At 33.2% G+C, this 26,590-nt stretch overlaps 1 protein-coding gene across 2 annotated transcripts in view; it reads left to right on the forward strand.

The window, feature by feature from the left end:
- Window positions 1-6,428: 6,428 nt before the first annotated feature.
- The window catches only part of LOC105229117 (G-protein coupled receptor dmsr-1), a 283,338-nt gene continuing 263,176 nt past the window's right edge, over window positions 6,429-26,590 (forward strand). For both annotated transcript variants that reach the window (XM_049453470.1, XM_049453471.1), the window contains exons 1-2: window positions 6,429-7,307; window positions 10,999-11,047. The gene's annotated coding sequence lies outside the window, so the exon portion shown is untranslated. The remainder of the gene's footprint in view (window positions 7,308-10,998; window positions 11,048-26,590) is intronic.

Raw genomic sequence — 26,590 nt, forward strand, 5'->3', positions numbered from 1 at the left:
GTAACTTAAGGTCTTACCATCGTATGTACATTTTCTATGACTTTTATTATTCTTTGCATTTCGTTTTTCTGGGACATTTTTAAATCACGATATTTGGAGAGATCAAAGAACTGGCAGGTCATTGTATGGAACTACAAGTATATATAGAAAATGATTATCTCCGAGCAATCTCTCATTCAAGCAAATATGAACGACGTACTTTTGAGAACTAAGCGGCTGAGCTGCAACTCAGAAACAATTTTAGATATCGATTTAAGAAGTATTAAAAAAGTATGTTATTTTGAAACGGGTAACCTATCCAAATCTGAAAAATCAATTTTTGTGCTAAATTTCACATTGAAATGAGTGTTTTTTTTTAGAGATGAGGTTTTCAATGATACAATGTCGGAACTAGTTTTCAACAGCTTTTACTTGATTTATACTGAATTTGAATTGCAACATCATTACGCATAGACCGAACGATCATCAATCACGTCACACATTCTCTGAATGGGCCCAAAAGCGGTGGCCAACTCGTTCCCGAATTTTATAAGAGGATTTCGTTCAGCGCTGAAGCACACTTTTGGTTGAAAGGGTTCACTAAATAAACAAAATTACCGCGTTTGGTATGATTATAACCCAAAAGTATTTTTTTAAGAAGCTTTTAAATCCTTCAAAATTTCTCTTTGGTGTTCCTTATGGGCAGAGAGCATCGTTGGTCGACAATTTTTTTCAAAAAATAGGGCAGTCAAGCTGTTACAGTCAATGGGGAACGATATAAAAACGGGATTAAAGAATTTTTCGTGGAAGTGTGGTAACATTTTTCTAGCCATTGCTGTATTATTCGTAGTAAACCCATTCAGCTCACACTTGTTATCCCATTGTTAGCAGCATGTCACTTGAAAAACAATCGAATCTATTTATATACTGTTGTCAAACAGACCGTTCAGGTGACGAATCATATTTTTGTTGTAATTTTTGTTGCTGTATAATATGTAGTATTTTCAGAAGTGATCAAGTGTACTCAAACGCGTAATTAATTTATAAATTTAATATTTTACTTGATTTTCATTACTATTGACTTACTTCGTGCACACTCTTCTTCCGACTCACTCACTTCTCCAAGTGGCCCATTGAGTGCCGTCTGCTTGAGTTAAATTAAATTAATATTTAATAGCCTTAATTAAATGCAATGTGACACGTAGCGTTTAAAAACTTATGTCAACACACTGACACACGCACACACACTTCACCTTTATCACTGCTGTGACACAGTGCCATCATAATGTTACTCATACGCACTGGCCGCCCACTTGGCCAATTTCCTCTCACTATCAATTTCGTAGCATCGAAATGTCAATGCCTGCTTGACGCTGCTTGTAATTGCATATTGACATCACTCGCATTATGTGGTCTTAAGTTGTTTATTGATTGTTTTATTTATTGCTTGTTGTAGTTGTTGTTGTTGTGTTTCGGTGCTTTTACGTTGTGATGCGCGTTTAATTGTTTTAAGTTAATGAGCGCAATAAAAATAGAAGCAAACAACAACAACAACAACAAAAATATTCACCAAAAATACAAAAATTATAAAACAACAACAATGTGTAATACAAACAACAACAGCAAAGAATCATTGACATTGACACCACACTGGCCGGGGACTCCATGAGGTAAATTTGCGCTGCGCAGTACACATGAAAGATGTGTGTGGCCGCGTGTGCAGCTTAAAGTGTCGCAGGTCACGCCAACTTTGCTCACTACTGTACATTGCTCTCTATGCTTCACGTTCTACGTGTGTGTGTTTATTTGTGGTCACAGCCGCGTGTGTGTATGTTTACATGTGCGTGTGCTTTATTTGTTTTCAATGAAATCCAAGCTTTGTCTGCTTTGTTTGCACACATTTAATTTTTTGGCGAAAAATGAACGCTTTTTAATTGCTCGCAAGCAGCTTATGCTTTAAAATTGTGCTGTTAAATGCCGAAGGCTATTTATATTATAGTAAATTTATTCGCCAATTAACCGAAGCCATTTGATGGGAAGTTATGCACCAACAGAATTTATTAACCTTATTATTAAACAATTATTAAGCGAAATGCTGCTCAGGCGCAGCAGTCAATTAGACATAAATGAAGTTAATTGAATTCCAAAACGAGTAGCTCGTAAATAATACAGGCAGGTGGGAGTTAATGGTTGGTTGGCTAATAATTTCTAGGGGAAATTTATTAGATTTTGGTTATGCTTTTAAAAATTTGATGTTTGATGCTTTAATAAGAAAAAAATTGTTCCATGAAGAAAAGATTTTATAAAACTTTATGCCTGAACTTGCTTGCTGTGCCTACTATGGTGTGGATAACAGAAGAGATTTATTATTATATTAAACTCTTGTTTCATTCAAATTCAAAATTTCAAAACTCTTAACAGCAGTCTAGCTAGTTTAATATTGTGCGAGGTTTCGGTAATAATAATGAGAAAAAGTGAGGGAGAATTGCAATTGGAGAGCAGTTAAAGAGTTGTTTCATTCATTAGCTTCGAAACCTAATAGCAATTAAGCTTCGACACAAACTTGTTTCACTCTATTTTCGATCAGGGTTAAGAGTATTACCTAAAATATCCATTCCTTATCCACAGTCTATCATCAAACAGTTGTAATGAGTGAACTAAAGGAAAAAGAAAATACATGCCCTGGAACGATTTCAACAGTGACCATATAAAGTGGCCCAAATTTGACTTTGAATTCATGGTGAAAAGGAGACTACGTCGCCAAATATTGAATTTTACCACGGCTGTTCGACTTTGCAAGGGCCCGAAATATGGTTGTCCATAGTATTATAATCGCATAAGCGGTTTCTACGCCAATTAAGAAGAAGATAGTACTAGATTCCAGCACAAGAAAATTCATTAAGCTACTTGGTTGTTAGTGGATCAAAAATCTCAAAACCAGATCGATGTTGTTGTGATAAATGGAGGAAATGTCTCCAGTGAGCTTGACGTGCGTGCGGTCTGAATACCTAACATCGACTCATACCACTATCTTGTTGTACCAGAAATACCTGCACTCTGAAGGCACTCGTCAGCAACTCGGTGTAAAGTAAACAGTCGGACGGCATTTCAAGCTTCTTACGTACAGCTGCAAGCGAAACCATTGGTTTACATGAAAGTGTTCTTTCGACTTTGGTATGATGACGACTATCGTATCGCAGTGGAGAGAAAGCGGACAGTCTACCTCGCAATCTTGCGATCGACACAACACGTGGGGGAGGGGATAAATACCGAGAGTTGAAGAGGAAAGCGAGACGCATTTGCAGACAGAAAGAGAAAGAGGTCGAAATGCGTGTGTGTGAGGAACATGAGAAACTGACCGAAAGGGGTAATGCTCGAAAACTCTACGGAAAGATGCGGCGACCAACAGATTGACATAGTTTAGTGAATCAAGAGACAGCGGATGCGTTGCCTATGATTATGTTGGCCAGATGGACTCCCACTTTTAAGGTATTCGATTTGGTAGCAGGCGGTCGAAGCAGAGGAAGAGGAAGACCTACACTCCGTTTGAAAGATCAGGTGGTGAATGTTCTGAATTTGACTTAAAGTTTTGCATTCTCAGTATCCTCATTACCTCAATACTTCGTTCTTTTATTATTCCTTTTGTCGTACTTGCTTTTGCCTTATCGTGGAATCAATTTCTTTCATTTTCAAATCTTTCATTATATTCGGAATAAGAAACTTCTACAGTAATGTTAAAAAAACTACTTGGTGCTGATAATTTACAATATATTTTTTGACGAGGTTGCCACCTGATTAAAAAATTATTTTTTTTTTAATAAGCAAATGTTTCTAAAACCGTAATATAATTTGTATGAAAAGTAAGTGAAAGTTTGTATTAATGCATGGTTGCCACCCGTAATAATTTTGTAAAGATTAATTAATAATAAAAAATAGGTATGATTTTGAAATGTGTACTATTATTTTACTATATTAGAGTATATTTTCTAAAAATACTGCTGGGTGAAGTAGCCATAAAATATATCAATGAAGAAAAACGTAGAAAAACATTTGAAAACTTTCAAATTTTAATAATATATTATTGCTTTTATAATTAATTTTAAAAATAATACACGCAAATTAAAATGTCATCTGATTTCTGTGACAACAGAAATTTTATTACAATTTAAACAATAACACTCAATCTCAATGCCGCCACACAACATTGAAAGCAAACAAATTGCCATTGATAAATTAAAAAGCACAGACACACACCTGCGCAACTTCGTTTATGCACTGTTACACTCTGTGTGTGTGTTTGTACAAAATTCTAAACTGAAACAGCTGTTCGCAATTTTCTTTGCCCGCCCTTGCGGCGTGCGCGCGCACCAAACGCGAGTCGCTGCCACAGGTGGGCACGTGTTGCCTCGTGGCATTTCCTTTTTCTTCGCTTTTTGCATTTATTGTTGTTGTTGCTAACTCATACTGGAAGCGCACGCGTATTTGTCAACTGGAAGCGGCTGGAATTTGCCGCCAAATGTGCGTCAGCTGTGTTTCGGAGTAACGCTCTTTCACAGCCGCTGTGGGCTGAGTGCGGCAGTCAGTGCGTATACGCGACGTTGTGAGTACACAGGCGCAGGCACAGAATTTTAAACGGTTTAACGTTGCTAATTTTCGTGCGGCGTTTGTAAAAGTACGAATAAATTTTGGTTTGAACGGAATTAAATTTAAAACAATTGTGGGTTTGAAAAGAAATTCTGATTTTTGAAAACATTTTGTGAAAAAAAGTTACATTTACATTGTGAATAAATACAGTAAAGTTACTTTTTCCGTTTGTGGTAGTTTTTGAGTTTAGTGCAGTTTTGGTTTCAAAATATTTTATTTGGTTGATATAAAAAAAATCACATTTATTAAATGTAAATAATTTTTTTTTTTTTTGTAAACTTAAGGTATAAAAAACGGTCCAAAAGTGTTTTCCCTTATTTCCTCACAAAGTAATGCTTAATTAACACACGAAATGCTTTATGATCCATTTTTTTGTAAACTAACACAAGTTGCTTTACAAAAATTCTATATTTTTTTAATGCCTACTACGATTTAATTGACCAGTGCTTGACCCTAGAGACATCTATTGGAAAACGGATTTATTTAATTTATTAAAATTTATTTAATTTTTCCTTAATTTTTCTAAATTGAATATATTTTAATTTTTTGTTAACTTAAATTTTTATAAAAATTTATTTTTTTGTATAAATTTAAGAATTTTGTTTAATTTTTACCTTAACTTTTCTTTTTCTATTTTTTTTTAATTTCTTTTTTGGAAAAATAAATAAATTTTAATTCTTATTAATTCAAATTGTTATAAAAATTTATTTTTTTTTATAAATGTTGTAATAAAGAAATAAAAAAAAAATAGTTTTAATAAAAAAATGATTATTTTAATAAAAAAAAAATTAAATTTAATTAAACAAAAAAATATTTTTATTTAATTTTTTGGTAATTTAATTTTTTATAAAAATTTATTTTTTTTTTGTATAAATTTAAGATTTTATTTCATGTTTCCTTAATTTCCTTTTTTCTAAATTTTTTCGAAATTTTTTTTAGTGGAAAATATTTTCTAAAATGTATTATATGTACATATGTATAAGTTTTAATAAATTAATTGAATTTTTATTAACTCAATTTTTTATAAAAAATATTTTTTTTGTATTATGTAAATTTGATTTTTTCCTTAAGTTTTCTTTTTTTTAATTTTTTTTTCAAAATTTTTTTGAAAAATAAATAAATTTTAATTTTTCTTAATTTAATTTTTTATGCAAATTTATTTTTTTTTTATAAATGTTGTAATAAATAAATAATAAAAAAATATGTTTAGTAAAAAAATTATTATTTTAGTAAAAAAAAATATTTAATTTAATTAAACAAAAAATTATTTTCATTTAATTTTTTAGTAATTTAATTTTTTATAAAAATTAATATTTTTTTATAAATTCAAGAATTTTATTTCACTTTTTCTAAATTTTTTCCTAATTGTTTTTACATGGAAATATTTTCTAAAATGTACGTATGTATGTATGTATAAATTTTAATAATTAAAATAAATTTTAATTTTTTCATTAATTAAATTTTTAATAAAAACTAATTTTTTTATATAAATTCAGGAATTTTATTTCATTTGTATCTTAATTTTTCTTTTAACAAATTTTTTCCAATTTTTTTTTTTTGGAAAATAAATACATTTTAATTTTTGTTAATTTAATTTTTATGAAAACTATTTTTTTTTAATGTTCTAACAAATAAATAATAAAAAAAAATTTAATAAAAAAATCATTATTTTCATTAAAAAAATAAAATTTAATTAAATAAAAAATTATTTTTAATTATTAAATTTTTTTGTAGTTTAATTTTTTATGAAAAAAAACCAAAAAAAAACTTATTTCAATTTTTATTACAAAAAATTTAATAAAGCTTGGTGTGTTTCCGGCATTTCCATGCACAAATTTTTCAAAAATACTGAAGTGAACCACTTTTTACAGAAAACTAAAAATATAATTATTTCAGTTCCTCGAAATGAGAAAGCAAATTGTTTGTTATTTGATTTTTGTTTTGTGAAAATAAAAACACAAAGCTGATTAAGTGTCATCTCGTCATGTAAAGTTCGGACGCGTTGATGACTATTGTGTAAATCATCGAAAAGCCACGGATAATTGAAATTAATGAAATTCTCGCCTGCCAATCAAGCATTCAATTCCTCGTATAAGAGTTTCCAATTTTAAATGCAAAAGTTTAAACAGAAATAATTTACGCGCAGCCAACAACAACAACAAAGTGGAGTGAGTACAAAAACCTGCCAGCTGTCGGTGTGTCTGATTGACGGTGCCGTGGGTGGTGCGGTGCGCCGTTCTGTGAAAAATAAAATTAAAAGCAAGCAAACGCGCACGAATTCCGGCCATTGTTTGGCTGGCAACACACACAGGAAGACTAACACACATGCAAATATGCAACATTTGTAATTATGTGTGCGCTTCCCGGTTCGCTGCGGGCCTGCTTGTGCTCATTAACGCGCAAATGAACGTTTCATATGGGCGCGCGCATATATTTCTCTAGATGCCTATGTGTGTGTGTGTGAAATCTGTACAAGTTGAAATTTTTGATTTCTGAAATTGCCAAGCAAAAATACGAAAATATGAATTTAAAAAAAATTGAGGTCCGGCAGTGGAAAATAACGTAATTATGTGTAAAATATCCGCGAGCGCGCTTTCGAATGCTTTGCATAAAATTGTAGCTTGGATTGATGTGGCAACTTTGGTGGCATAAAAAACCCGTTACGTTGTATGGTCTTTGGTGTGGTAAGTGGCAAATGAGGAAATATTAAAAATAGTTTGAGTGTTTTTGTTTGTATGCTTCATTCACATTTTTATACGCCTGCAACATGTTGTGCAGATGTTATAAATATTATGTCTTTTTGTTCACAATGGTTGTTGGTTGTGTTCATAACGGTTGCTTGCGACAATTTATAAAGGAAAAGCATAAATAAATTTGCTAAAGACATTGAAAGAATATAAAATATTTCAGAAGCTCTACAGCAAAGTTAAAATGAAAAAATCATTTGCAGTCGATTTAACGAAATGGTTTTAATTCATAGAGTTGCCACCTGTGTTAAAAAATTCTAAAATTAAATATTGGTAATATCGAAGAGAGAGCAAAAAAGACAAGGATTGCCTTATACTGCTATAGAGGAGCCCGCCATCGGCAAAAGTTAGGGTCTTTCACCGAAAGTGGTCCCTTCGCTCTAAAGCACCATTGTTAAACCCATTATGTTCCTTAGAGTTTTTATGTGATGGAGGGCTCTTGAAAAGACCACACTTGCAAAGAAGTACAAGGGCGTTCTACGGGCGGCGATCATCAGCATGAGTAGTGCACTAAGGTCTACTCGAACCATGTCACTTAACGCTACTTTGTACATAAAGTCCTTAGACTTCGTCGTAAGATGTATGGCTGCGAAAGTTGCTATCAGATTCAGAGAATCTAAGTTCTTAAAAAAACACTTGTTCGAACACACGGATATCCTCACAAACTTTGACTTCATACCGGATCACTTGGATCATGAAGTCGCCAAGCTGAACTCTGGCGGTTCCTTCTCTGTCCGTATACCAACGAGATAGTTATGAGTGAGAAGAAGCCGTTGGAATAGAGGGCAGTGAGTTTCTTCACGAGTGGGTTAAAGCTTGTGGAGAAAGTTGGTGGAGGGGTTTACTGTCAGGAGCTCTCTATCAACTCCAGTTTCACATTTCCTGACTATTGCATTATCTTCCTCTGGTCCGGTTTGCTGGCTCCTTGAGAGAAGTGATCATCCGTTCATATAACAAAGCGGCGACACTAGCTTTGAACTCATTAACAGTGCGTTCAGGGTTGGTCAAGGAGTGCCCAACCTCGCTTTGAATAGCATCGAGTGTTTTTGTGAAAAGACTTGTATGGGTGCCAAGCTATCAATAGAAATTATCAGTCATCGCCCTTTTGACGTCCATGATGTAAGGTTGGGAATCATACCAGATGCCATTTGTAGAAGCTGTATGGAAGAAGATGAGGTGCCAACAACTCAATACTTCCTTCTTGACTGTCCCGCGATTGGGAGGTCAAGACTTAAATACTTGGAAACACATACCTTCAGACTTCCCACCGAACTGGAGGGTGTGGAAATTAAACGCCTGTGCAAATGTGAATTGTATACTCAGAGTGTTGCTAATTTATATGTAAGTCCAAGTCGAGGAGTTCTTCTTTTCTATGGCTTCACAAAGGACTGGATATAGCTGTCCACGTGCGATCTCTCTTGATCAGCCATCTAATCTAACCCAACCCAAGCATTAGCATTAAAATTACAATAAAATCGATATTAAGCGCGTGTTTTCGTATTTGAATTTATACGTGGTTGCCACACTTATGAAATTTTTTAAACATTATTGAATTAAAAAATCACATCCCTCAAATAATCATTCGAAATAATATAATTTCGATACAAATTGTTTTAACTCAATTCTCCTAATGACATCTTCTTTTAGTTCAAAAATTATTAAGAATTACTCGACACACTTCCAGTAGAAATCTATTCTCATACCAACCAGAATTTGAAAATTAATGAACAAATAGTTTGTATACATTTATTACATTACTTTTATCTTAAAGCAAATCGATCCACCATAACATATTTTTGGTTTTTTGGGTATTTTTATAAAACTCTGTTTTTATATACAGTTAGGTGGTAAATGTATTACAAGATATTTTGGAGATATAAGAAAATATCTGCATATTTTGTTAAAAGCCTCATTTCGTACCTTAAACAAAGCTATTTTTTATATTTTGAAACTGAAATTTGCGTCGGGTGGCAACTCTATTTCAAAAATTTTTGTAAAACATAAAGATTTCTAGCAAATATTCTAACTTTCTTCTTTGCGCTCTTTTAATTTTTTAGTTAGGTGGTAACTCTGAAACGTGTTTAAATTGAGGATATAAGAAAACGTCCGCATATTTTCCAGAAAACTTACTTTACTACCATACAATACATTTTTTTGTTATAAATAAAATTATTTGGGTGGCAACTTTGTTTCAAAAATTTTTCTCAAAAAAATAATTACTAAATTCTTTCTATTTAATTTTTCTTGATTTATAAGTACTTAATTTATTATAAGATTATTTTATTGTCACTTTATATTTTTTTGACAGTTTTCAACGCTAAAATATTAAATATTTAAATTGAATGAAATTTCCAAATATTTTTCGAAAAGCTTTCGGTAATAAATATTTTATATATTTTTTTTTGATTTTCAAGTTTAATGTTCGCTTTGCTTAAAAATTAAAAAAAAATTTCGATTTCTGGCATATTTTCAGTTTTATTACTAATTGAAATATTTTTATTTACTTTTATGTATATATATTTATGTGGAAATGTATATATTTTATAATTTTTTTTACTTTTAATTTTTTCGATAGGTGGCAGCTCTAAAATGTGGTTAAATTGAAAACTTAAGGAAATTTACTTTCTTTTGAACCTTCATTAAGGAAAATGTTTGAAACAAAGTTGCCACTTAACGAAAAATAAAATTCGAAAATAGCTATAAAAAATATTAATGACTTATATCTTTTTACGTATTACAAAAAAATAATCATGCTTTATATGTATATTTTTACGTATTTTCGAATTTAATATTTCGTGAGGTGGCAACTTTGTTTCGAAAATCTACCTAAATAAAAATTTCTGAAATATTTTTTGTATGATTCTTTTTGAACTTTTAAACTATTTTTCTTGATTTTTAAGTAGGTCCTGTACCTATACTCGTATACATATATCTGTACAAATGTTTCAAATGCCAATTAAGGTGTCTTGAGTAAAATACCGCTACTAACATTTGTCTTTTTAAATTTATTACTGTTATAAAATATGGCGCATCCTTATTACCTTTTTCTCATATCACTTTACAATCAATTTCCAAAAAATTCAACGTGTGAAAATCCTTTGACTAAAAATTCAATGACTTATAAACCATTTAACTTTATGGCGATTTGCATACATACCTCTATATGTATATCTGGGTATATATGAAAATTTATTATAATGAAAAATCAATTCCTTAAATTGCATTTAGTGACCTCTTTCAACACTTTAATTTCTTTTATAGAGGCATATGTGTATATGTGTTCGTGTCCTGTGTGTGTCATTGGCGTGTTTTTCGCTCGTAAAAGACAACAGACAAAAAACGCAAATCGGTAATAAATACTTAAATTAGTTAAACCCAATCGGCGTTTGCTCTCTCTGTGTGTGTTTTATTGGCCTTTGCGCATTTACCGTTGACCTTTGCGGAGTATTAAATTGCAGACTTTCACTTTTACGATCATTACAAATGGCTGGCTTTTACTCCAACGATTTTTTTCGCATTTTCATTGAGCCTTTTAAATACTTTTTAATGTAGTCAATATTGAAATTAAGTTTGAACTTTGTTCACTGAAATGTGCGAAATAATATGCAAATTTGTTTCTTTTTTTCAGATGTGTTTTTAATGGGTCAAAGACTGCATTAAAGCCACTGCAGAAGTTGGTAAGTTTAACGATGTTATTAATTTTTATTTTTCTGGCATAATTGGGAGACTAGAAAATTGTGTGCATGCATCTACTATGTGTGGTATACTATATACACAAATATCTCATATATGTATGTGGATGGGTCTTCTAAATTAAAGAGAAATAAAGCTCGAAGTAAAAATATAAGAAATCAACATGTCTTCAAAGGTATAAAAAAGTTAGGTTAGGTTAGGTTAATCTGGTAGGCCAATAACCCACCCACCACATAGAGTTCCCTTGCTAAGTTTAAGAGGAGTAGTAATCGTTTATGTTGTCTGCGCTAGACGCGAATTTTAACAGACTCTGCGGCCTCACTATCGATACGTCATTCAGTGTATAATACTGTGGGAATCCGAGATGCTTAGAGCATAGTCTTGCCAATGCAGTACAAGTGTACAAGAAATACTCCATTGTTTTCCTGGTGCCTTGCTTGGACATTTCCTGCAGTCTTTTCGATCTGTCAGCCCCATCTTGCGGACGTGTGTCGCGATCAGACAGTGACCAGTTAGTATTCCCACGATGTTCCTACAGTTTCTTCTATCGAGTGCCTATAGGAATTTTGTGTACTTGCGATCTACCGTTTTGCACTTGACTGTTTTCTTTTGCACCCAGGTAGCTCGTTCCATCGGGTTTTGATTTTATTTATCAGGCTTCTGTCAAGATCGTCGTCTAGGGAATGCATGGATTTCCCAATGTTGATCACGTTTTCGGATGTTAGCCGCACACTACTCTTGGCAATCTCGTTGACTATTTCATTCTCTCTAGTAAAAATCGTACAGCCTTCTTAAGCCAGTTTTAACAGAAGCTACCAATGCTTTTAGTTACTTAACCATTGGTTAGCGATGTGAGATTAGGTGTTGTTATACTACATATGTATTTATCATGTAGGAGTAATTTTAAAGACGTTGAAACCACGTACATACTTGTATTTGGATGACCTTAAGAGAGTTTGAAGGGAGCTGGTTGGCGCCACCTGGTTTACATTGCCAGATAGTCACGAGTTGTAAGGAACAAAGGGCTTCTTATATAGGTCTGAAATACAAGATACGCTCAAATGAAAAAAGGTCAAACCGATATATTTAACTCAGTTCAACTTGCGTTGTAATTAATTCGATATACCAAGGCGCATATATTCCAGTTCCACGAAAAAAATGCTGCCATAAAAACTGTAAGGCACAGAAAACAACTCTACTCACTGTGCTATAAATTGCCTTCGGGCACAAAAAGCACTTTCTACCAATTTTCCGACAATTGCAATAAAAGCAAAAACAAATTAGGACAAACTGCACATTACAAGCCATAACTGTAAACATGTACACAAACTTGACAACAAAAACTGTCAGAGCTACACAACTGAATAAGATGGAAACCGAAAACGGCTAAAGAAAACAAGCGAAACGGCGGAAAAGGCAAAAAGACAAATAAAAATACAAAAACGTAGAAGAAAGTTAAAAATTTCAACTGCGTAAAAATGTTGCTTTACCTTGAAACCTGCCGCACACCTGCGCCATTTCAACGGACACGGAGTGGCAACCTGTTTCCGCGCATTCACCGAACAAATGCAGCTTGAAGTGCGTCAGTTGTGAGGAAGCGTGCCAAGGAGAGTGGAAGAGAGGGAGCTGAAATATATTCGTCTACGCGTCGGGATGGTCTGACGGCATTGTTGTGCTTAAGTGGAAGCGATGCGAAAACAGTGTGTTTCTGCGAAGAAATATATTTATGGCACATTTTTCTCGACCAAGCTGCAATTTTCTTACCATTAAGTGCACTGCACTTCAATGTAATTATATAATAATAATTAAAAGGAAATACAAATGAAGTTTTTAAGATTTTTCTCATTAAACCAACGGATGACTTTAAGGAAGAGCTTTCCTTTTCGCCTTTTCGTGAGATAACACGATCATCAAGCTTGATTTTCAATTAATTGATTGTACCATTCGTTGTGTGGCTTGTGGCGCCGTCCTGTTGGAACCACATATTGTCCAAGTCAATATCATACAATTCGAGCAAAAGATATTCGGTTGTCATTGAGCGGTAGCGATTTCCATTCACAGTAATATGCTGGTCTTGATCATCGCGGAAAACTACCGCCCCAAACCGCAATTTTTTCGGCATGCAATGGTGACTCATGGAGTATGTGTGGATTGCTGCCTGACCAATAATGCATATTTTGCTTATTGATAAAGCTATTCAACCAGAAATGAGTCTCATCGCTTAAGATGATTTCTCGATGAAAATCCGGATCATTTTCAAATTGTTGCTCAACGCAATTCCCGAATATATGATGATTTTTGTGGTGGTCCAGTGGCGTCAGTTCTTGCGTCACTTTGAACTTGTAAGGATGTAGGCCAAGATCTTTACGCAAAATTCGCTACAACAATGTCACAAAGATGTTCAACGCTTGATAATGACAATGTGAAAGATGTGAAAGGTCTTCCTCAATTGAAGCGCTAGCGGCAGCAATAATCTCGACACTACGTTCACCATTCTGTCTCACTGGCAGCGGAACATTTTGTACTGTGGCAGTGGATTAAAATTTTTTCATTAGACAATCAATTGTTAATTTGACAGGACGATTATGACGACCATAAATTGGACATAGCGCTCTTAAAGTTGAGCCTACTGACTCCGAATTTCGGTAGAAAAGTTTTAATAATTTCTACTCGTTCGGTTGTATATCTTTCCATGATGAAATGGCAATTTAAACTAAAAAGTCATACGAGCGGGAAAAAAATATGGCGTCGTTTGTCGTCTGTCCCTATCGGTCTACTTTTGAAAAACAAAAATACATACTTACCTCGTTCTGGACGACCTTCGACCTCTTCAACTGATGGAAATATTAAACAAGTGAAAGAGACGGTGCGCGAAAGTCGTCAGGAAGGTGTTAGAGAGTCCGTTCGAATGATTTTGGTGGATATTTTTAGACCAAAACTGGTCTATGCCTAGCTTATGAGCTTACCAGTGTAACCAATGTAGGCGTTGTTAGCAGTAAAGACAACTTTTCTACACACTTTGGAACTTCACTGAGTGTTTTGAATTACTAAAATTTCTATAGTTCAATATTTGTTGAATAGTTCTCAAGTTCATGCCAATTTGCCTCTGGACGTTGAATTCAAAGCTTCAAGAAGAGTAGGTGTGGCAATCAGGTTGGTTTACAAATTTTCAACCGTTTATTACGTTTTACATCCAGGAACTTGAACGAAAAATACAAAATCGCAATCGCAATTGGCTCCTACAAATGTTATCCCTGTTTTCTATAATAAATCTCCAACTTTGGGGTATCAAAAAAAGTAATGGCGCCCGAAAATATGCTTCAATGACTCTATTCACCCGAAAGTTTCGAACGAAGCAACCACTCGACTCTAAGGCAACGGGGGAAATGAAGGTTGCCATCAAAATAGAAAAAAAATAATAATAAAAAAAATAATAAAAAAATTAATAAAAATAAAAAATTGGATATTCCACTGAATATGAATCGTAAAAGTTGTTTTGCAAAGTGAGAGCTCGCGTAACTGAAGAGCCAAGCGCGCTTCCAAATTCGCTGCAATGTTTTGTACGCAAATAAATGCCACTTGGGAAAAGTTTCGCAATCAACTTTTTTGTTGTTTTTTTTTGGTTTCGTTGGTAACTGATAGTGCTCCAAATTTTGATGAATTGTTGTTGTGCTGTGCTTTGTTGCTTTTTTGTTATTTTCATTATTATTTTTATCGCCGTTTATGCTTTTTGTTGTTGTAGAAATGCACTTGATATTACTATATGTGCCACTTTCTTACTATTTAACCTCAATCTCATGTTGCAGTGCAATAAACCGTTGCTCTCGTGCTGCCAGCTAACTTTTAAGCTGCCCTTGAAATAGTTTATAGTTCTATTTGCTCGCTAGTTTCTTACTGTAGGAGTGTGGATGCGCAATAAAATGTCTTTAGCAATTTAGATCGATTAGACTGATATACCACGGCGCTCCACATGTAATCTTGAAGTGCTTTTTGAACTTTTGTGTGTTTTACTCTCTTGTAGACTTGTTTTGCTTTTGTCGTAGTTGCTCTCAATCTAATTGGCATTACAAGGTGAAGTGCTTATTTTTAGCGAACGCAAAGGTATATAGCGGAAGAGAAATGCGAGGAGATACTGTACTCGTTTCAGCTCCTTCATTTGCTACCAATATTAAAGCATTGAATGTACATACTTGGTAAATTTTTAAATTAAAAATTCTAAACAGGTGGCAACCCTTTTTCGAAAATTTCTTTAAAATTGAATGCTTATTTAGTTTATCACGCAAATGTAGTACGTATTTGATTTTTTTTGTAGAGAGAAGTTAGAAAATGTTAGAAAACTCTACACATATGGCAACCCTGCTTTAAATAATTTTCGACTTCTAAGTTTTTTGAAAGTTATAGTTTGTTAGTCACACTCCGTTAGTTGGTTTCGTCTATAAATTTACTTATATACATTTTAGAAAAGTGGCAACCTTGGTTAAAACAATATTTGCAGCTGTAAGCCTAATTCAAATGCGCTAGTACACACACAACATTATTGTATGAATACAGTTATTCTCATGTAAAAGTTTTTTATACTCTCAATTAAAGTATATACAATTTACAAAAGGTGGCAACCTTAACTAAAATAATATTTCCATTTACAAGCTTACTTCAACCTGCATCGGTTTGACATCTTTGGTTGAATACGAATATTATCCCAATTCTATTAAATTAAAATATATTAAATAATTTTTTTTTTATACACCACAGGTGGCATCGTCTCTCAATTTATAATAACTTAAATTTTTCATTACTGTCCTAATCATTTTGCTTTAAAAATAAAATAGAATTAAATTTTCTTCTTTAAAAAAATTTAATTGAATAAAATATGAAGAAAAGGTGGCAACTCTTTTTTTAAATTATGTTACACATCAAAACTCTTTCCTTCGAAATCTATAATACAGAAATTTGTTTTTTTTATAATCACTTAGAATTAAAATTTAAAAAATCTGGCAACTTTTAAAAAAATAATTAAGTGGCTAGGACGCTTGTTAAATTTTTTCTTTACTATCCCAATCATTATGATTTTGAAATTAAAATTTCGTCATAAATAACTATTTAATTGAATGAAAGATAAAAAAATGGTGGCAACTCTTTCTTAAATTACGCTTAACTTTACAATTTTCAATTTTTTTTTCTTTCGAAATGTATAATACAAACACATGTTTTTCTCTCATAAAAATTTGACAATTTAAGCTTTCTGCGGAATCATTCATTTTGTAATTTAAAGAATACCAATTCTTTAAACTTTTAATTGTCAATTTTGTGGCAACCCTTTAAAACATACTTTCGAAATTGATGGCGGAAAGTTCGAGAAAATTTTACAAATCGGTTCAGTCTTTATTATATTAAAATCTCGTTTTCGAAAAAGTAGTTTTACTCAAAGAAAGTCTTCGTGAAAATATTTTATCCAATCACTATCAGAGCCTTGGCTTAAGTGAACTCGTTTTCAGCTTCTCCTCAAAGTACTTATCTACATCCAATTTAGAATCTTCTTACGCTCCCGAAAGTATGCAACTATCTTTGAATTATCTTCGTTGAAGCACATTAAAGCAGTAAATAAAAGACGAAGCTTTCGTATGCTAACTTTCGTGCACCGGCAGTACATACCATCGGGCACGTGATGCAAAAAGTAATTTCAGCATGCTTCCTTAACATTAACCTGACCGGTTATGGCATGCACTACATTCTACTTACAAAATGTTTGAAATGTCGAGAGCTTAAATATTAATTAGTCCACCGTCCGAGGCAACCTTGCGCCAACACGAGCACACAAATTTGCCAAGCATATTGCTGCTGTAAACTCTTCATTAACTAATTATACACCGTTATGGTTAAAGTGTGAAGCACTTTTGTTTTCATACTTTCGGCGGTCCTTTCACACCATGAAAGGGTGCAAAGGCTAAGAGGCGGTCCCTAGTTTATGAAGCAAATGGCCGGAAGGGTAGTTGCTTATATTAATTCACCTCTCTTTTAGTTATGTGAATATTTGCAGTGAAAATGATGTGGACTATTGAAAGTGCCAAGGTGGACTTTGATAGTTGGGTAATTGAGTAACTCTAAATTTAATGTATTACCTATAATTAACCACGCTCCTGTTAAACAAAAGTTCATGAAATTAGAATTCCATAAATATCAGCTTTATTAGTAATAAACTTAGATATAGCCTACATCTAGGCGACCTACGACCCAAACGTGCACTTATAGCAAGAAATGTGTTTAAGCTGGAGAAAATGTTTATTATTATTAATACACACTCGTGGCCACGCAAACTTTGCCACTATACTTTCTTACAATGACTACAGCCATGTCAAACGATTGTTTCTACATTTTACTGTCAACAACTGATGAGATTGAAGAAAGCAATCAAAAAAAAAAAAAAAACGGCCAAAACTGATCGACAGAAAGAGCTTCGTCTTCCACCAGGACAACGCTAGACCATACGAGGGCTGCTATATATATTTCTGGCCTAATAATGAAAATAGGAATATTTATCAACGAAAATGTTTTTTTTTTTTTCGTTGGATTTGGCTCGTCTTGGAAGACCCACACGGTCGATTGCTGTTTTGTTTCGCGCTCATACGCATAGATCTATGATTCGTCACCTGTGACGATCTTATAAACGTCTTTTGAAGCACCGCGATCGTATTTTTTCAGCATTTCTTTACACCAATCCACACGAGCCTTTTTTGAGCGATTGTCAAATTGTGCGGGATCCAACGAGAACAAACCTTTTTTACGGCCAGGTGTTCATGCAATATCGAATGTATGCTGGTGGGAGAAATGCATAGGCATGCCTCTATCTGAAGGTATGTTACATGACGGTCTTGCATTATCAGTTCACGTACGGCATCGATGTTTTCTGGCACAACGGCTGTTTTTGGACGACCTTCACGGAATTCGTCTTTGAGTGAGCGTCGGCCACGATTGAATTCTTTGTAACAGTTTTTCACAGTGCTATAGGATGGTGCTTCATAGCCATACAAAGATTTTAGTTCATCGATGCACTCTTGTCGTGATAATCCACGTCAAAAGTTGTGAAAAATGATCGCACGAAAATGTTCACGAGTTAATTCCATTTTTTGGCCGAGATGAATTTTTTAATTCCCTGTAAATAAAACAATTCACGATTAAATGACAAAACGTTCTGAGTGATGTTATGCTAAAAAATGTCAAAAGGAAATGTCAGATTGCACCTGGCAACTTAGTGTTGCCTAGGCCAAAAATATATATAGCAGCCTATGTACACAACTTTGAAGACTTGGCAAGAACTGGAAGAGTTTGGCTGGGAAGTTTTCATGCATTCACCATATCGCCCTGACCTTGCACCATCGGACTACCATTTGTTTCGGTCAATGCAGAACTGCCTTAATGGACTAACACAGACTTCTCTAGAAGCCAAACTTATCGCAATTTTTCACCGAGAAACCAGAAAAGTTTTACACTGATGGAATAATGTCTCTAACGCAAAAATGGCAAAAAGTGGTAGACGACAATAGTAAATATTGTTTTTATTGGTATAAATATAAAAAAATAAGCTGAAGTTTTATTAGAAATACGAAAAGACTTTTTCGACTACCCAATTTAAAATTGCTTAGATTCCAATCCACTGGTTGACGTTTTACATTTTATGGTATTTTCTTGACTTTGATTCTTGCAAGTTCGAAGAGTATAAAATGTTCGCTTGAACCCGAACTTAGGCCTTTTTTAGTTGTTTATGTTATAAATATATTACTTTGCCACACATTTATATTTATTTAATGTAAAATGTAATTATGAATCACGTCCCACTTGGCTAACTGTAAACCGCTGATTTCATCACAAATACTCGCGCAATGTGTTGGCCGCCAACTTTTATTTACAAACACAAAAAGCCATATTGCTTACTTCTCACCATTCACCGCAGTCATATTGCTTTATCACATTGTAAACACTTAGCTTGTTTACAGAAATTTCTGTGCTAATGGATTCAAAACAATTTTAAAATATTTGAAACGAGCGGATATTAAATTATTATTTTGAAATTGTAATAATTTCCCATGCCTCCCCAATTTTACAACTGTTTACAAGCACACATAAGAGCAGCAATTTAAGCATATGACTAACCTACACACACACACACACACACACACACATACACACACACGAACTTGTATGCTTATGCGTTAAATACCGTTATTTACACTTAGTAAGGCAATAATTTTGTAACAGTAAAGCAGGTCACGTATTGTTATTCACTCAAGTGTTGACGTGATGATTTGCAACAACAACAAATGCCATACTAACAACAAAAACCCACAACAACAATAACAAAGATACAAATTTCTGCCCACTTTTGTAAGTGTGTGCGTGCTTGTTGGTCAGAGAAAATACTTGTAGACACACTCAAGCAATTGTAAAAGTAAAAATGCGAACGTGAGAGGAAGCGGGATAGAGAAGAACGCGCGTAATGGCGGCGGACCTTTTGTTTTCTTTCAAATGTCAAGAGTACTTTAGCAACAAATTTTTTGCCTTTTGTGGTTTGTTGAACAAAAAACTGCTGATTTGCTGCTTAGCGATCTTCGCATAGCAATATGCGGCTGGGGAGCAATGAAAAACGTGATATCTATGCCAGTGAGAAGGAAATCAAAATAAAGTAAAAGTTTGCAATTGTCCGATTTTACTTTGCTCAGACATGCGCTTGGCTACTTCCTGCTGACTGCGGTGTAGGATTTGGTACATAAGCGCATTTAATCATATACATATATATTCAAATATATATAGTATATGGTCACCTAAAATGCAAAACAACGTATCTTCAAAAAAATCTAAATTGAGTTTTTTATCGCTTACGATTCATTACTTCATATTACATATATGTAGCATAAAATTTTGAGCTTCCGCTGTCAGATATAACCAAAATATAGCCAGTATATAACCAATTTATGTTCGAGCTTCCGTTAATAGATATAACCAATATATAACCATTTACCAATATATAACCATTATATAACCAAAACTCATTTTTTGTTTCGAGTTTCCGTTGACAGATATAACCAATATATAACCATTTTATAACCGAAACTCAATTTTTGTTTTGAGATTCCGTTGACAGATATAACCAATTTATAACCAATATATAACCTTTTTATAACCGAAACTAAATTTTTGTTTGAATATGACTGGCTTCCTTTATATCGTTTTACTTCACTTGTAAATTTATGAAAAGTGATGTTACGTTATTTTGCATTTAAGGTGACAATATATACATGTATATGTACATATGTATATATAGTTGTATTCCACTGACCGCAACATAAATTATGCAAATTAAATTTGGCGCTCTGAGACAGAAGCAAGGAAACAAAAAGGCCCCTAAAAGGAAAAAAGAAAACAAAAAAAAGCATTTTACAGTGCTGCTTAGAGGGTAGCGCTTAATTATCAAGAGAGATGTGAGAAAATGCTTATAAAAAATTTACAAATTGCTTAAATTTGTAATTATATCGCGGACTGTATCGATGGGTTAAAAATATGCGGAGAAGAATCTGGAGGCTTTTGGGTTTTTTATATAAAATATATATGTATATATAATATAATTATGAACAAATATGTGTATATAATTATACCATGAGTCAGTAAAAAGTTTACAAAAAATTCCGAAATTTTTTTTCAACTTGTTTTAGTTTTGGATAGCTGGCTTCTTAGATAGCAATGCTACTTCATCATCGAATTGATAAATAAAAAAAAGAAAGTGAAACCATAAAAAATACAACAGCAATGATGAAACCATAAAATTAAGAACCAAAAGAAGAAAAGAAGAAGCGCATCGCTAAGATAAAAATTTTATCTTGGGCAATTATGATAACAGCAAATCAAAACACACTTTGACCACTTAAAAGAAAACAAAAAAAAACAAAAAAAAAAAAAAAAACGTTTATATCCGAAAAAAGCACGAAAGTGAAAGAAATATTCCGCTTGACTTCAATTGCAATTGCCTATAAGAAAACTTCGGGGAATTCAATAAAGCGTAACTGTTTTATACTCGTACCATTGGCGCCTACGCTCTAAGCTATTACATAGTACTAAGAAGCGTTTCCTTGAAATCCATTGCCTTTGTAAGGAAAATCTACTCTTTCAAGCATTAACAAATGCCTGATGGGCATAAAAATTAAATTTTTATTTTTTGATTTTGTGGAAATTACATTAAAAGCCAATTTAAAGTATAAATTAGTTATAATGGTCCATTATCATTGGTTTTGATTTCGATTATTCTGTAAAAATAATCAGCCGATAAGGTAAGTTTCGCGTGAATGCCAGTAATGCCCTAATCGTAAACGGATTTTTTTCTCGCGAATCGGTGAAATTTGTTCACAAAATTGTTAGTAAGGCTGAATAAATATAAGTTTGGTGTCCTTCAAACTAGTGGGACTAGTAGCTGGATGTATAAACTTGACTATTATAAGTAAATATGTTCAGTTGACAACATTATTTCTATCGGGAGGAAAAGGTCTTCAAAAATTAAAACTTTCTCTTCTGATAAAAAGTGTTTTTCAATACTTCTCTTATTTTGTCAATTATATTGCATTAATTTTTTTTTTTAATATGTGACAAACCATCTCAAAGGTCCAAAATAAGTTCCGACCGTTTACGCCACTGTAAAAAAATATCACTCATACGCCATAGCGCCCTTATATCGTTTTTCCGATAACATTTTAAACAGCTCTTGGCTAATATGTATGAATAAAATCCATCTCACTTGATTTAATTAAGCCAATTTACAATAGAAAAATCAAGCTTCCATGGAGATATAAAATCGATTTTTAAGTTTTTAGGATAAATCCCTTGCCTCAAGAACAACTCAATCAAATTCAACCATATTTGGTGTACTCGTATAACCACTTCCAAAAGTATATGACACATAAACAAAGTATCTAATGTGGAAACGCAATACCTTTTAGTTCAGTTTATCACGTTTTGGATATATCAAAATCCATCATCAATAACTTAAGCACCTAATAGCAGTACTCGTATATGTAAAGGGTGATTTTTTAAGAGCTTGATAACTTTTTTTAAAAAAAAAACGCATAAAATTTGCAAAATCTCATCGGTTCTTTATTTGAAACGTTAGATTGGTTCATGACATTTACTTTTTGAAGATAATTTCATTTAAATGTTGACCGCGGCTGCGTCTTAGGTGGTCCATTCGGAAAGTCCAATTTTGGGCAACTTTTTCGAGCATTTCGGCCGGAATAGCCCGAATTTCTTCGGAAATGTTGTCTTCCAAAGCTGGAATAGTTGCTGGCTTATTTCTGTAGACTTTAGACTTGACGTAGCCCCACAAAAAATAGTCTAAAGGCGTTAAATCGCATGATCTTGGTGGCCAACTTACGGGTCCATTTCTTGAGATGAATTGTTGTCCGAAGTTTTCCCTCAAAATGGCCATAGAATCGCGAGCTGTGTGGCATGTAGCGCCATCTTGTTGAAACCACATGTCAACCAAGTTCAGTTCTTCCATTTTTGGCAACAAAAAGTTTGTTAGCATCGAACGATAGCGATCGCCATTCACCGTAACGTTGCGTCCAACAGCATCTTTGAAAAAATACGGTCCAATGATTCCACCAGCGTACAAACCACACCAAACAGTGCATTTTTCGGGATGCATGGGCAGTTCTTGAACGGCTTCTGGTTGCTCTTCACCCCAAATGCGGCAATTTTGCTTATTTACGTAGCCATTCAACCAGAAATGAGCCTCATCGCTGAACAAAATTTGTCGATAAAAAAGCGGATTTTCACATTTCGAACCGAACACTGATTTTGGTAATAAAATTCAATGATTTGCAAGCGTTGCTCGTTAGTAAGTCTATTCATGATGAAATGTCAAAGCATACTGAGCATCTTTCTCTTTGACACCATGTCTGAAATCCCACGTGATCTGTCAAATACTAATGCATGAAAATCCTAACCTCAAAAAAATCACCCGTTATATACATCTTGCACTTGAAGACATCGGAATAAAACTTTACACAAAGGGCACTATCAAGATCCACTATAAATTAACCAAAAACCATCGATATATGTACAATATGGCTGACTTTTTACCGAAAATATCGGCCACTCTGTGGGGTATATTGAAGTGCAAAGATAATCTTTTTTGATGTGCTCTTTGTCAAAAAATGTTCAAACTTCCAGTTGACTTTATATAATATAATATATATATATGTATATCAAATACAGGGATCGTTTTTTATGATAGCTTTCCGTGTTAATGCTGAAAATAGTTATAATCGGGTCAATAGTTCTGAGCCCCCATTGACTAAATATAAAGATTATTATAACGTACTTATAACACATCAACTGACTCTGCTTGGTAGGCTGACTACCTTACACCTTTTCCTTTTTAAGGACATCTGCAGAGATCTGAGATCCGTATAATAGGACGCTGATTGCTTTCGACCAGGGACCGGAAATAAGAGTTATTTTACAATTTTTAATGAAAAAAATCATACATAAAGGAACATCGTAGAAAAGTTTTGATTACACCATCATGATTTTTAGGTGAACTATATGCGAAATATTGTATGATTTTTAAATTTTGATTTTTATATATTTAGATCAAAAATAAAAGTTATTTTTGATTTTTATTTTTTTAGATCAAAAATAAAAGTTATTTTTGATTTTTATTTTTTTAGATCAAAAAATAAGAATTATTTTTGATTTTTATATTTTTAAATCAATAATAAAAATCAATTCAAAATTTGCGTATCCATGGCTTCGAAAATTAGCTTTAGTTGTTCATTCTGTACCTGCCACTCAAGTCAGTGTAGAAAGGTCATTTTCGGCACTCAGATTGATATTGGGAGATTTGAGATATAATTTATCTGAGGAACATTTAGAATCGATTATGATGGTAAAATTGAACACCTGAAAAAACATCTTAACACTGACTTGAATGGCAGCCAAAACTTATAAGACTCTCGCAGTAGTAGCCATTACTTTTTAAGCTTTACGTAAGCTAAGAATTTCAGAATTTTTTTATTTCGCTCTATTCACGTTTTATAGCTGATACATTATCAATGATATTTTCATAATTTTCTATATTTTAATTGTCAGTTTCTTCTTTATCACTACGCCTAAATTTGCTTCTTCTGAATACTGTTTTAATTAAAGCATTGCTACCGTGAATATATTTACGTAAGAGTTTATTGGACGTTTGATAATGGACAAGTCGCATATATTCATATATAAAAATTGGAATGATGCAGCATATTGTAATACATACGGCATAAATAAATAAATAAAAATTTTGAATTGATTTTTATTATTGATAAAAAAAAAATTAAAATCAAAAATAACTCTTATTTTTGATCTAAATATATAAAAATCAAAAATAATTTTTATTTTGATCTAAATATATAAAAATCAAAAATAATTCTTATTTTTTGATTTTTTTGATAAAAGTCATAAGAGTTACGGTCCCTGCTTTCGACAATAGGAGCTTTCTCTTTTGTTGGCTGGGCCTTCTATGTTGGCTATTAGTCTGCTAAGTTAGGTGGTGATCGTTGACTTTTCTGCGGCGTGCTGGATTTGTACCCAGAAGGTTAGATTTCTAAGAATATCCTGCTTTTGCTTTTGGTTTCGTAAGAATATCCATAGTTAATTGCACACTTATTTTGATTATTTGTTAGCAGTATTTGCCCTGTTTTTTTTTCGAAGCGAGTTGGAGGTTATGTGAGTAAAATTTCGCTTTAACTAATGTGTTATATGTAGTTACAGTAAAAGTACCAATAAATTCGTATTAATTTTTTTCAAAATCATACAGCTTTAATGTAATCAGCTTAGCGTGCGTCAAATGTTAATTACCAGTAACTAGTATCATTTATTATAAATAATTAATTTCGTTTATGAAAAATTACAACTTTTTGCTATCAACAACACCATCGCCAATCATTAGGTATTTCGCTTGATAGCGCAGTCATTTGCATGCAAATATTTCGTGACACGCATGCCACATTGCCACCGAACTCGGACGAATAATAATTAATTAAGTAATTAATGACTTTTACTAGCCAATTGTTACCACAACATTTGCCTGCTAACAGACCGCAGTACAGGCTAGTCAAAAACAAAAAAAAAAACAAAAAAACATCAGCAACAATTAGTGCAAAAAAACTGTTAATTAGATGTTTACACGCATCACTTAGTAACTCGGTAGGCCACCTACATACAAATAAAAATGGTAATAAATGGGAAAAAGCAAAACAAAGCAAAAATAAATAGAAAAACAAAAACAAAAAGGTAAAGAAAAACAAGAAGGTAAACAAAAATAAAAAGGTAAGCAAAAACAAAAATATAAGCAAAAACAAAAAACAGAATAAACAAATTTTTACAACCTACACACTTTGACTCCCACACAGCTTCCTTCTCGACGCACACCTGAGTGAGCTGACTTCGGTGTTGCCAATTTTCTCAGCTTTTTTTCATTGTTTTCTTTTTTCTTTATATTTTTCCCCTTCTTTTCTATTGTTTTTTTTTATTTACCTTTTTCCTTTTTATTTTTTTCTCTATATTTCTTTGTTTTTCCCTACAATTCCATCATTTTTCAAACTCACTTTCATTTCGTTAGCTTTTTGTTATTGTTTTTAATTTATTAATATTTATTTCCGTCTGTCATTTTTTTCTTCCACCTGCGTGCCATCTACAAACCCCGCTGAGTTCCTTCTTGTTCAGTTCGTTTATTTTGCTTTATCGTCCAATTCTTATTTTGATAAATTATTTCCCGTTTTGGTCCGCCGCGAGTCTTATCGCTTGAAAGCATCGCTAAGCAAAACTGCAATTGCCGATTTTCATAATCTTTATACCCTAAACAGGATCTAAGTTTTCAAATTAAGTTATAAAGGGCGATCCATTCCCAGGTTCCCTACTTTTTAAAGAAAACACACGGACACTTCAAATTTTGTGGGGAATGTTTATTATTATTCGAAAGAACATTCTTTGGCATTTATTTTTGAAGATTATCTCTTTCAAATGTTGGCCGTGGCTACGTCCCAGATTGTCCATCCGTGAGTCCAATTTCCTTGACTCGTTCACGCTTTTCGACTGGTAACTGGCGAAGGATACTCTGGATGTTTTGCTACGAGACCTCAAATGTTCGCATAGACCTTGCACATATCCCCACACTAAAAAACCTATCGGTGTGATGTAACACGATCTCGGTGGCCAATCGATTGGACCAAAACGTGAAATTATCTGCTCACCGAAGTGTTCTCTAAATAAATGTGTTGATTGATGTCATGCATGGGAAGTGGCGCCGTCTTGTTGAAACCAAATGTCACCGGGATCACGAGCTTCAATTTCAGTCATGAAATAATCGGTTTTCATGTCGCGATAACGGTCACCATTGACGGTTACGTTCTCACCGGCATCAGTTTCATAGAAATGTGGACCGATGATTTCACCGGTCCAGAGTCCACACCAAACCGTTGATTTTTCTAGATCAAATGCGCCAA

Source organism: Bactrocera dorsalis, chromosome 3, assembly GCF_023373825.1.
Source record: "Bactrocera dorsalis isolate Fly_Bdor chromosome 3, ASM2337382v1, whole genome shotgun sequence".
NCBI classification, from domain to species: Eukaryota; Metazoa; Arthropoda; class Insecta; order Diptera; family Tephritidae; genus Bactrocera; species Bactrocera dorsalis.